General features: G+C 41.0%; 1 pseudogene; it reads right to left on the reverse strand.

Annotated features, from left to right (window-relative positions):
* Positions 1 to 2,002: 2,002 nt before the first annotated feature.
* The window catches only part of LOC149279538 (laminin subunit alpha-1-like), a 59,559-nt pseudogene continuing 49,387 nt past the window's right edge, over positions 2,003 to 12,174 (reverse strand).

Below are 12,174 nucleotides of genomic sequence, written 5' to 3' on the forward strand. Positions count from 1 at the left end.
GCTGGGGATACTTCGGCCAAAGTGTCTTCAGAAGTTGTATGCTCAGAAGGTATTATCCCTGAAAAACTAAAGGGGACTGGGGATGTGTGGCCAACCGTGCCTACAGCACCTGAGTATTTAGGTTTGGGTGCAGGAGAAAGTATACATGATATAGGGGTGTCTGCGGATATTCATGTTACTGACTTTCCTCAAAGGGAAAACAAGAGATATATGGAATGTGATGTATCTGTGTGTCAACAGCCAAAACCCTGCTTTCATGCTCCAGAGGAAATGCTTCATTTAACTCTTAAAGTGCTGGAGGTTAAGAAGCAGGAAGGGGGTAGTTTCTCCACCGTGCCTAAGACCCCTAAAGCTGTAAAGTCTGGAGATAAGGAGGAGGGGGAGGAAAATTCACACCCTGTTATCCCTTTTGTGTGTTTACCGAGTGGGCAGTGTGAGGGGCAGAATATTTCCCCTGTAGCTGTAGTGGCATACCAGCAAGATGCTGGGGCAACAGCTATAGAGGATAATATAGTATGGGTTGATGAAAAGACAGCTGCATTGACCAGTCAGCAAGAAACCCCTCGCCCTGTGAGTGTAGGTGAAGCCAAGAACCTGGGATCCACACCGGATGCCCAGGACAATGGACCCCCGTTTGCTGTCTTTCTTGGGAATGGGCAGCGTTTAGCTATCCTAAGCAGGGCAGAGAAACAAATGGATGAGGCCTTAAAACATCGGAGTAACTTATCGCCAAAGGAAGAGGCTTATTCAAGGGTTGGCAGAGAGTGCTTAGCTATGGTGTGTGCTTTGCAGGAGTTACGGCCATGCTTGTATGGTTGTGACTTCACTGTTATAATCTATCACAACCCTTCTCTTCAGGCAGATAGAGTAGATGGGAAGTTTAGCAAATTGCTCAGATGGAGTCCCGTGCTGACAGTTTGTCTTGTCAGGGGGAGACTAGGATTTAGGCAGACATAGTAGATCAGCGTGTGCTGACCTCCTCTGTCCACCATCTTAAAGGGGGAGGTGTCATGATTAACTCATATAACGTAGTGGATGCATGGAAGGGTAACCCAGCAGAGGTGGTTAGTTTCTTTGTTTAAGCATTCAATGAGTTAATCTGAGGTTGATTTAATGTGTTTCTTTGTGAATGCCCTCTGTATCTGTTCTGGCTAGAGGTGTCATCTTCCCAAAGGACCCCTGTGGTGATTCATGGCCTAACAGATAAGGATCCTTAGTTATAGGAATTCCATTCCTATCTTAAGAGGGGGGTTTCCATCACCTTTACCCCACCATAACTTATTGGCACATCAAAGATGGGACCCGATTCTTGGGGATGGTGTCATATAATCAGTCATGTGGTCAGAGGGGCGTTTGCTTGCAAAAGTCTGATTTAGGGACAATGCAGCAACCTCAAAGCAGAACTCCATGATATACTCTGATCGGAACAACATCACAAGAAACCATCTGGACTTAAGGAGTTCCCACAGGCCTACTTATTGGAGAAACTCGTGAGTGAGGGTCCTGTGTTTAAGTCCTATTGTTTTTAAGAACTGTTTGCTGTTTTACTTTTATTTTGTATGTCTTGTTTTTTGTAATTCTGGCCCTGTGTAATCTTTATCTTTTTGTTATTAAAATATTCATAATCCAAGTCTGTTTTTGGGCTCTAGTATCGATATCCACGAACCCTAAGAGAGGATAACACGTTACCATATTGTTATTAAGTTTTACAGGATATATATATATATATATGTTAGTTGCCCGGGGTGGGTTGATATATATATAGAGATAAAGGTTCTAATTCGGATTTCTCACGAATCCGGTATCAAAATCGTGAGTGGTGGCAGACTACCTGGGGGGATACAGGCAGGATTTGGGGGTTAATTTGGTATAGCTTATGCCTTGTTAAGGGGTCAAGTTAGTAAATCCAGAGGCCTGGTGCTATTAACCCCTTCATGCCCACGCCCTCCACACAGTCACGGCTTGGCAAGTAGTCCTGACCGTGACACTATATATTTTGCAATTACCTCTTGTTCCGGATAACAATAATAGAGTGTTCTTGTCCATCACTAAAGGTTCCAGTAGGTGATTTGATGATGATCTTTCTTGTGCTGGCACCATCCACAGGGTTGATATGGAATTCAATATGTCCATTCACCAGCATTATAGCAAAGAATGGCTAAATGAAAATATATGGTTTAAAAATCTATATGTTAGTTCTGAGGGCTGAGATTCCCATCAAAGCGATACACGAACATGGACAGTACCGATTTATATACATTCAAGGACCACATGAGGCCCTTGTCAGGGAAGAATGTTCCCCATGGGCAACAGATAAGACAAGGACAGTTTTTAACCCCTTAAAACATCCTTTAAATGGTCTAGATGACCAAAGATGTAATAGTCTTCTGTTTTTTTTAAATTAGACAGGCTGGGGTCTCCACTGACAGCACCCATCCAGTGTAACAGTGCTCGACACGAGTGCCGATTTCCTCAGAATAATGGAGAATGCCCGAGCGATAACATGTAAAAGGTTTCCAGAGCCTCTGATGAGAAAACAGCGTTTCCCCTCTTAAAAAAATATTTTAAAAATTAAATTACTTTTTAAATAATAAAAAAAAAAATGAAAATAATAAAATAAATTGAATAATAATAATTAAATGTCTTGTCATGTAATGTCACAATGACATTACAATACCATCCAGTTCTAAGACCTTTAAGAACCTCAAAGGGATCTTCAGTCTAAAAAGGTGTAAAAAAAAAATAATTTTTTTAAAAAAAATTAAAAAATATTTGCATTTTGCCAAAAATAAGGAAAAATAGTGTAGTATGTAAGGGGTATAAGTCTACTCAGGGGATGTTTTTGAACATAAATCGGAGAGGGGGGTTATCACTGGGACCTAATTTGTGAAAGAAAGCAAAATTGCAAAAAAATTTGGGGGGGTTTTACGGTTTTGTTAAAATATTATTCATAATAAATTACAATACACACAAGTGGTATAAGGAAGATGCCCTTTCTGTTCTTGTAAAAACAATACATAACTTGTGTGGGTAAAGTATATATATATATATATATATATATATATATATATATATCTATTACATTATATACAGTCTAGTGCTCGTTACCTTTAGACACACATGATATAAAAAGTACATTTACATTTATAGGACTCATCTTGCTTTTCAAGCAAACTACAGGTTTACTGTTATAATAAAATATCTGCCCTACTTTGGAGCTCTCATTGTCCTGCAACAGGGACCAATCACCAATCTCTGCAATTTTATAAAACTGTCATAAATCTGAATTATTTGTGTAAATATGTTTCATAAAATTATAATAATAATAATAATCATTTGATTACTCACCAAGAGAGCTTGCCTGCGACTGCGTTTTTCCGCTCCCTTGCCAAATCCAGCCACGATAATTCCAGATTCATTGAGTGTGGAGAACGATACCATTAGCTCTGATTCTGCTGCCAATGATACTGGCTGCATTTCCACGTAGCCATCTTTTAAAACGGTAATGCTACGAGTTGGCTACGGCAGGAGAAAGACACAAAAATACTTTAGTGGTTGGATTCATTCACTCAGATTACAGTGGATTAAAAATTGTGGAGTCTCACAGATGCCATCAAATGAATAATAACAAATAAAAATATGCGTATTGGTTGATAGATATGCAACTGGTTATCAGATTAAATGTACCCGATTGTAGGTGCTGTAAGGTAAATGTATAAACTTTAGTTAATGCATCTATGATAACCTAAACTGTATTGAATTTAGTAAGTGAAGAAAAGTAGGAGTTTGGAGGAGAGCTGCGATATATAATATATGAGGTGACTTCTGAGACATTTCACTGATTATACTTGGCATTGCCTCATATCATTTGGATAGGATAGGAAGCCTTTTCTTACACCATAGGCATTTCTTAGCAAGTCAAAATTTGAGCGGGAAATCTCCAAGTTCTTTATACAGCCCACATAAGACCTGCTGCTAAGCTGTTTTCTAAAATCAAGAAAGATTTGCAATTGATGTGATAGAAACATAATGAACATGTTTGAAAATGTTTTAGATAAATGATACTTTCTTTATACTAAATTTAAATAATCTCTGTTGGCTTGAAGTAACTTTTTCCCCCAAAATTCACAATTTTTTCATAAAAATTGTCCGGTTGAGTTCCATTTAAACACACATCTCTTCTAAGGGGAGCCATCATTAAAACATTTATTTAGTTTTTTTGCAAGAGTCACCCATTAGAGCAGGGGTGTCAAACCTGCGGCCCTCCAGCTACTGCAGGACTACATCTCCCATAATGCTCTTTCAGCTAAGGGGCTGGCTGAGGAGGATGGGAGATGTAGTCCTGCAGCAGCTGGAGGGTCGCAGGTTGGTCACCCCTGCTTTAGAAGATCAGTCTGGGATCAAATAAGGTCTTCTTGTTTTCAAACAGAGGTTTTATTTACTAATGCAGTTCATGTTAGTCCAAAAATCTACAAAGAAAATTATAACTAGACACAATACCTAACACTCCTGGATCTGGGAAGTCCACCAATATAAATAGGATCCTTATCTGACCGGTTAAGGTCCGAGGCAACGCCTGGAGCTTCTCCTTGCTTGGTTTCTCTCTGGGTTGAGTTGTAGGAATCCATCACAGCCAGTATACCTTTGTCACAAGAGAACACATCAGTCTTAAAATGAAACTTCAAATACTTCACTAGTTGAAATGATCTACAACAAGTCCTTAGAGGCCCAAAAACTTCACAAAGAGTGTCAAGAATGGCCACGACAGACACTTGACTGGTTTGTGTGTGTGGGCTTCAGCCGTACCTTGCTTCCTGTTGCGCTGGAAGGCTACTTTATGCCATGCTCCATCATTATAGCGTCCATCTGTCATCAGTATCAGAGGTCCTGATCCCAATTCGACAGATACTCTCAGTTTACCGTCCACCATTTCCATAGATAAATAATCTCGCTGATAAAACAAGAAGAAAGTTTGATCAACTTTGTTGAACCATACTGAGCAGCTAAACACTAGGATGTTAAACTTATTTCACCAATGTGTCTACCAGTTAAATAAATTAGCTTAAAAAAGCAAACCTTGACTTATTCTAAACATCATCTGGGTATTGCTTTAAGGCTTGGGTTCATCAACAAGTAAACAGCTGGACAAAAAACCAAGCACCAAAAAGCAAGGGATTAGCAAAAAAACCTGTGTTTTCATTTTTAAATTATTAACTTTTAGAACTTTAAGTAGAAAACAATAGCTGGAAGAAATGAAAATAACTGAAGGGCAAGGTCTTACTGTTCCATTGGAAGCAAGATACAAAAGAAGGCCATTTGGAGCGAATGTTCGGAAATGGATAACTATCTGAGATGAAGTGGAACGAAGCGTCTTCTCTACAATAGAATATCCGCTGCCGTCAAAATGGAAAGCAGTTTCTTCTTCTCGTGGGCTACAAATACAAAAGGGAAAATTTCAGTCAAGCCACATCGTGGTGGACAAATGTTGGCACTATAAGTGCCATTGAGATAACTAGTATATGATTAAGAATAGTATTGCAGGTGGATATATCACAATGAGGCAAGTTTAATACCTGTATGTGATTTAACAAGGGGTAACAACATTTACTCATCTCCATGATAAAAATCAAGTGTAATTAATAGCAGGGCTCTACCGGGGAGTTGAACTGGGCCAGGCACAGGCACTTTAAGGCCAGCGGCCCATAAGTGACGTATGTATGCAGATGCATGCTACACTCTTACACTCTCTCATGGTGCAGCTGCACATTAAAAGGCCAGATCTGGCATGCAAGCGGCAGTTAAGGTAAGTGACTGGCGACAGCTGGCACCGGCCCACCTGGCATTTGCCCCGGGTCGCTCGATGGCCAGTTCGCACCTGTTTAACACAAAATTTTAAAAATGTTCCCATTTCAATTGTATACCTGTTGACTTACTATAGCTACACTCATTGCAAACGACTATGACAAACATGGAGCGTGTCCACTGTTAATGCTTTTATAGGAGTAACTATGAAACTATCTGGAATTATGAAGAAATTATTAATGCAAACAACTACATAACTAACATTTGGAATACACTAAGAACTTAGACGCCTGCAGAAGTTTTACGCCTTATAACGCTCTTGCTGGTAAATATAAGTTGTAATATTGCCACCTGCTGGTATGAACGTGTCATAACTACTCACTCACAAACAGTGGTGTTACGAAGGGATGAATCCTACATTCATATAATTTACATTTGTAATATTTAGGGGTGTCCCATCACCCATTAATTTGAAGGACATATGTACATTTTACTTGTTGCTGAGTACTGCTACCTTGCAGTATGTACTCACAGAACAGTTCAATAACCGATTTCAAGTATCTGATTTTCAATTGTGGGTAGCATGTGAAAATTCTACATAATTATAGGAAGATTATCCGTTATATACATATTATATGTCATGGCTAATGGCAGATGTGTCATTCTACATTGGAATTAATTATTGCTTCTCCAAAAGCTGCACAAGGGGAAAAGGCAGCGCATGTTAAAATTATTTGAAAATAAATAAAAAGTGGTTACTAAGAGTTATTTAGGACTTAGCATTAAAATATATAGCTAGGAAAAAAATATTAAACTTTACACATTTGCATATTTTAACACATTCCTAAAGCCTACCCACTTTGTATGGGAAATTAATAAAATATGTTTTAGCCATGCTCTGTAGACACAAATAAAAATAGGATCAATGTGTCCATTTTTAGTGATTAAAGCTGCTATCTGTGTTAGAGGCGAGTACAATTTTCCATAAAAAGATAAAACCAAAAAAAAAAAAAAAAAATCTATAAAATCACGCTCTCTGCTTCCTGCAGGAATTCCAGCATCATTTAAATTCCCAGACGTGTAAAAACAAGTAGAAAACACTTTTCTTATAATTTTCCATATGTTTAAATGTTTTTTTTTTTTATGTTTTCTATTTTGGTGTGAAACTGTGCCTCTAACAGTAATGATGGGCTGAACATGAAAAGGAACAGAATATCCTCCTGCAGCCACTTTAGGTTTTGTAGATCAATAATAGTATGTCAGGCTTCTAGCTGAATACCCATTATAGGTTTAGGATGTAAATGTTTGCATTTTACATATTTATTTTGTTTAAAAAATATTAAATAAACCAAATATATTTTATTTTATTAATTAGGGGGGGGGGGCAGAAGAGCTCCTCTAAAGAAGATAAGTGAGCTTACAAAACATACATTAGTAAAAGGTAGCATGACAATAATATAGAAATAGCATTAATACTTTTAGGAAGCTAAATAATACCTTCCATAGCATCCACCACATTTGCCCTCTCTCTCTCAACATAGTTCCATAAACCAATGGAGTGCCCATTAAGGAACGCCTCGCCCATGCAACCTTTAAAATCTGTGGTCTTGACTGCTGTTGATTTCTAGGAAAGAAAAATACACGGATAATTAGCCATGGGATTTGTTTATACACATTTTAATGTTATTTTTAAAAATATATAACTATATGGGAAAGCAGAACCTCTCCTGATGTCTTTAGGCAGCCTACAGGTCTGTATCTAAGCGTGATAACATCAGGCAAGCCCTACATACTACATGTGGAATAATGCATACATATTTTAGGTAGAGGACATCAAAGGTCTGTCAAATGCCTGTTGAACAAACATGTTTTTGGACTCTGTTCTAGCACACTTCTCTTTGACTCTGCTCAGACATCTTGAATGCATCCTAGGTTACAATGTGGTGAAGATACTGATTTTGGCTTATGCCAGTGTCTACATGCCAAGCTATATCTACTGATATAGTGATTTTTATATAAAGCAGGTTGAAGTCTGGTGGGATTTTAGTAAATATACCCCTATGGGAGGCAGAATCCATACATCTAACGCTAGGTGGGGCGGTTTGGGCTTAATATCCATGAGTAAGGGAGAAGGAGTGTGAACCAGAGGAGGGTTTGGGCTGCTCCAGGTTTCTGTACACCTATAAGATGGCTTTCCCAAATATACACACATACATACATACATACATATATATATATATATATATATATATATATATATATAATATAATATAATATACACACACACACACTTCTGTTTCACAATGATACAGCAACACAAAGGTGCAAGTAGACCAAATTATGGAGCTTGAGTCTATAATATGATTAATCATTTCTTTTTTCTATATTGTAGGTTTAACCATGTCTAAAATGATTATAGGTAACAAATCAGTTCACGTTCAAAAAATGCATTTCATCTGGGAAATATACCTGTAATTGTCCTCCTATTCCCCCAACAAACATCAATGTTGAGTTATCGATGTGGAGTATGGATGATGTGCCAGGTGAAGATGACATTTTGGCTGTGGGCTTCTGAGAAGGGCCAATTTCTTCCACAGTCAATGAACCTGATTTACCAAACCTGTGAAGACGAGCCATGGATGTTATAACTAATGATACTACAATTTCATATTTGTATAACCAACTCTCTCAACTAATTAGTTTTGTGTTTTTGTTGTCTTTGTGTCTATCTAACTAAACGCATACATACACTGATCCTGTATAAAATAATATAAAGTGTTTTTTTTCAACCTGGAAGGAACGTCTCAGTAATTGGTACTGAATTTATTTATCATAGAAGGTCAACTATATTAAATTACGTCTCAGCAAAATTACTTTTTGATAAAAGATAAAGTACCAGAACACAAAGGAATTACATCAAAGTATAGAGTGGAAAATGTGGGGTTCAAGTTTGAAGATATTTTTTGGTGGTAAGTAAGTACAGTAAATGAACTCTTGTAGAAATGGTCACACTAAAGAACAAATAATTAAAATCCTGTACAATTGCCATATGTTTTACTGGTCACATCTAAATAAGCTTTACCTTGTTGCGTGTATTTTATGCCACTTGTTATTGTTTATCTGGATATCGGGTTCTTCGAGCCTTACAGATCCTGCGCCCAGGTCCCAAAGGAAGGAAACCTTGCCTTTCAGCATTTCTACCGCCATGAAGTCAGCCTGCAAGAAAACAGACACAAACAAAATAAACGATCAATGTGCTAATAAAGCCCCATTTTTCAAATGCTGTAATTTCATTAACATTACGACTAGAAGTTTCATTAATAATATAATCCTTTTCACCGTGTAATAGTTCCCTGGAATATCTGTTTTACGTATGTTCATATATACGATTACTTTAGTTGCATGCTGTAGATCAAAGAGACTTCAAAACTTTTGTAGCCGCTTTCATGTTCAGTGGCCAGGTGAACGCCAGGTGAATGCGCAACTCATACAGACACTCTAGTTTTTGATCGGTTCTCCCAAGCAGAACTGGGAGAACATGAAGACTCAATACAATGGGAGAACAACTCGTAGGAAACTTTTAGCCCCCAAGTTATTGATCGTCGAACATTTCTTGGAAACTCTGATTTGAGTATCTATGGAACATAATGGAGTCTGAAGCTACGAAGTAGCCCAATGCAAGAACGGCCAGACTGGCGAGTTTCTCCACGAGATGGGCAAATTTGCACTCTAAACCTCTAAGCGAATGACTGTAGAGGGACACGATCTTTTCTTAGTAAATGTTCTTTAAATTTCTCTTTACTGCATGATACATCTGGCATTGAAATGGCTTTTTGTCAACAAATGCATGAAACATTAAAGTCACTCACTTTCGTGCTGCTGCCCAGGTAGAAAAGCAGGTTGTCCGGCTCGCCGGTCTTAACATTAAGAGTTAGAGTGCTGAAATGTGTAGAATAGAGCTCTGGATGGTAAGAGCGTACACAATCTCTGTCGGCTGAAACAGCCACTTTAATCTGCAAAAATAGAAAACAATTTATTATTAATATCATTATTAACAGGCCATGCCAACACCACAGCTACTTCTCAAACTTATGTTATGTCAGGGTCTCTCTCTTTAAAGTGGTACTGCTGTCTCTCTTAGATAAACTAAAAGGCAGTTATCTGTAGTGAGCTGTCTATGGTACGCAAGGGAACATTATCCTCAATCAGCGAAATGGTAAGTGGACCAGAACCAAATATTGAAATAATTCATCTATAAATCCAATTTTCGTTGCAAAGAAATGTTTGGGTTTAAAAAATATGATATGTTTTTAGATATGTGTTTTTCTTTTTTTCGAAATCAAGTTTTATTGAGGGTTTTTCAAAATTTCAAAAGGAGGAGGGAAGAGGACGGGGTACAGAAGAAAAATAGGGGAGAGGGGGAGTAGGGGCAGGGGAGGGAAACACGGAATCATCCATAGCAGCCAGTGTACAGAACAAGACATTGCACATCATACAGTTATAGAGGCAAAATGATGAAAGTAAAAGGCATGCAACCAAGGAGCAAATGAGACGCATCAAAGAACTAGACGAGGCGGCTCTGGGGCTGGACCGCAAGGAAACAAGGCACAGTGCGGAAGGAAGCCTAAAAGGCGCCCCTGGCCACATAAGCGAGCCAGTGGAACCACGTGGCCGTGTATCTCTCTCTCTGCTTCAACGAGACGGCAGTGAGATCTTCAATGATCCTAATCTCCTCCACGCGGGACACCCAATCCCGAAGCGACGGGGACCTAGTTTGCTTCCATAGTAAGGGAATGAGGCTCTTAGCAGCATCCAATAAATGGCGAACAACAGACGCCTTGTAGCTGGCGACCGAGTGTGTAGTGTGATGCAACAGCATGGGCATGGCCCGGAACGGCGGGGGGGAATCAGAGAGCTCGGAAAGCACTCGGTGAACGTCTGACCAAAAGACCCTGACGCCGGGGCAATCCCACCAGATGTGGAGCAATGAACCCTCGTCCCTCCCACATCGCCAGCATCTATCAGGGGTATTGGGGAACATAAGGTGGAGCCGCTGAGGCGTCCGATACCAACGTGAAAGAAGTTTGTAGTTCGTCTCCTGGGTTTTAGAAGCCCTGGAGCTCTTGTGGGTAAAGAGAAAGATCTTCTCCCAGTCCGCATCTGTAAGGAGCACGTCACATTGGGATTCCCAGACCCGGCAGAAAGATGGCCTCGAGGCCTGTGCAGAATCCAGAAGGAGCGAGTAGAGCAAGGAGACAGCCCCCTCCGGCGGGCGATCCCCAACACACCAGGTTTCAAAGCGAGTCGGGTCCCTGTGCAGGGAGTGCCGATTAGGAAGGTGAGTAATATAGTGCGTCACTTGATGATAGGTAAAGCGCTCCAGCCACGTAGGGCTAGCGCCCGTGAGCAACACCTCCAAGGGCAAAACACGACCACCCCTCAGGAGCCCATGAATACGAACAGGCAAGGGCAGCCCCAGGAACCCTCGGTCGCCCCAGGTTCGCCCCGGAGCAAAGTCCGGATTGTCCCACAGGGGCAACAAAGGCGAAGGCGACGAAGAGAACGGGGCACCACGGCCCACCGCCCTCCACACCGCCATAGTCGCAGAGATAAAGGGGTGTGCGCCTACTCCGCGGCCCGCCCCGGGGCCCCAGACCGCGTGCAACACCCTACCCCGCTCGGGGCCCAACTCCAGAGCCACCCAAGGTTTGGCGTGCGCAGGCGAGATGTTCCAATCTATGATCCGGAGGAGCTGGGTGGCCTGATAATATTTATGGAAGTCCGGCAGCGCGAGCCCTCCTCTGGATTTGGAGCGGACCAGCTGCGAAAACTTCTGCCTAGGGCTCCTGCCCCCCCAAACGAAACCCGCGACCGCGCGACGGAGAGAGACAAAGAAACCCCGGGGTATCCGAATTGGCAACGTCTGGAATAGATACAGGACCCGGGGCAGCAAGTTCATTTTCACTACGTTGACCCGTCCCATCCATGAGAGGAAGAGAGGCGACCACCGCTTAAGGTCCTCCGTCAGTCTGAGCAGTAAAGGGGCAAAGTTAGCACGAAAGAGATGGGCCGGGTCAGATGTCAGCCAGACCCCTAAATACTTCATCTGCCCCGGGCACCAGCGAAAGGGAAAGCTAGAGGCAAGGTGCGGGACCTGAGGCGAGGGCACCGAAATGTTTAGTATTTCAGATTTAGAGAAATTGATTTTCAGGTTCGAGAGCTCCCCATAAGAGCGAAATTCCTCCAGAATGTTGGGCAGGGAAACTACCGGGCGGTCGACCACAAAGAGGAGGTCATCCGCATAGGCGGCCACCTTGTGGCACACGCCCCCCTCACTAAAGCCTAATATGTCGGGATTGGAGCGGATGGCTT

Source organism: Sceloporus occidentalis, unplaced genomic scaffold (assembly GCF_023333645.1).
Source record: "Sceloporus occidentalis isolate IW3139 unplaced genomic scaffold, rSceOcc1.0.p SCAF_162, whole genome shotgun sequence".
Lineage (NCBI taxonomy): Eukaryota > Metazoa > Chordata > Lepidosauria > Squamata > Phrynosomatidae > Sceloporus > Sceloporus occidentalis.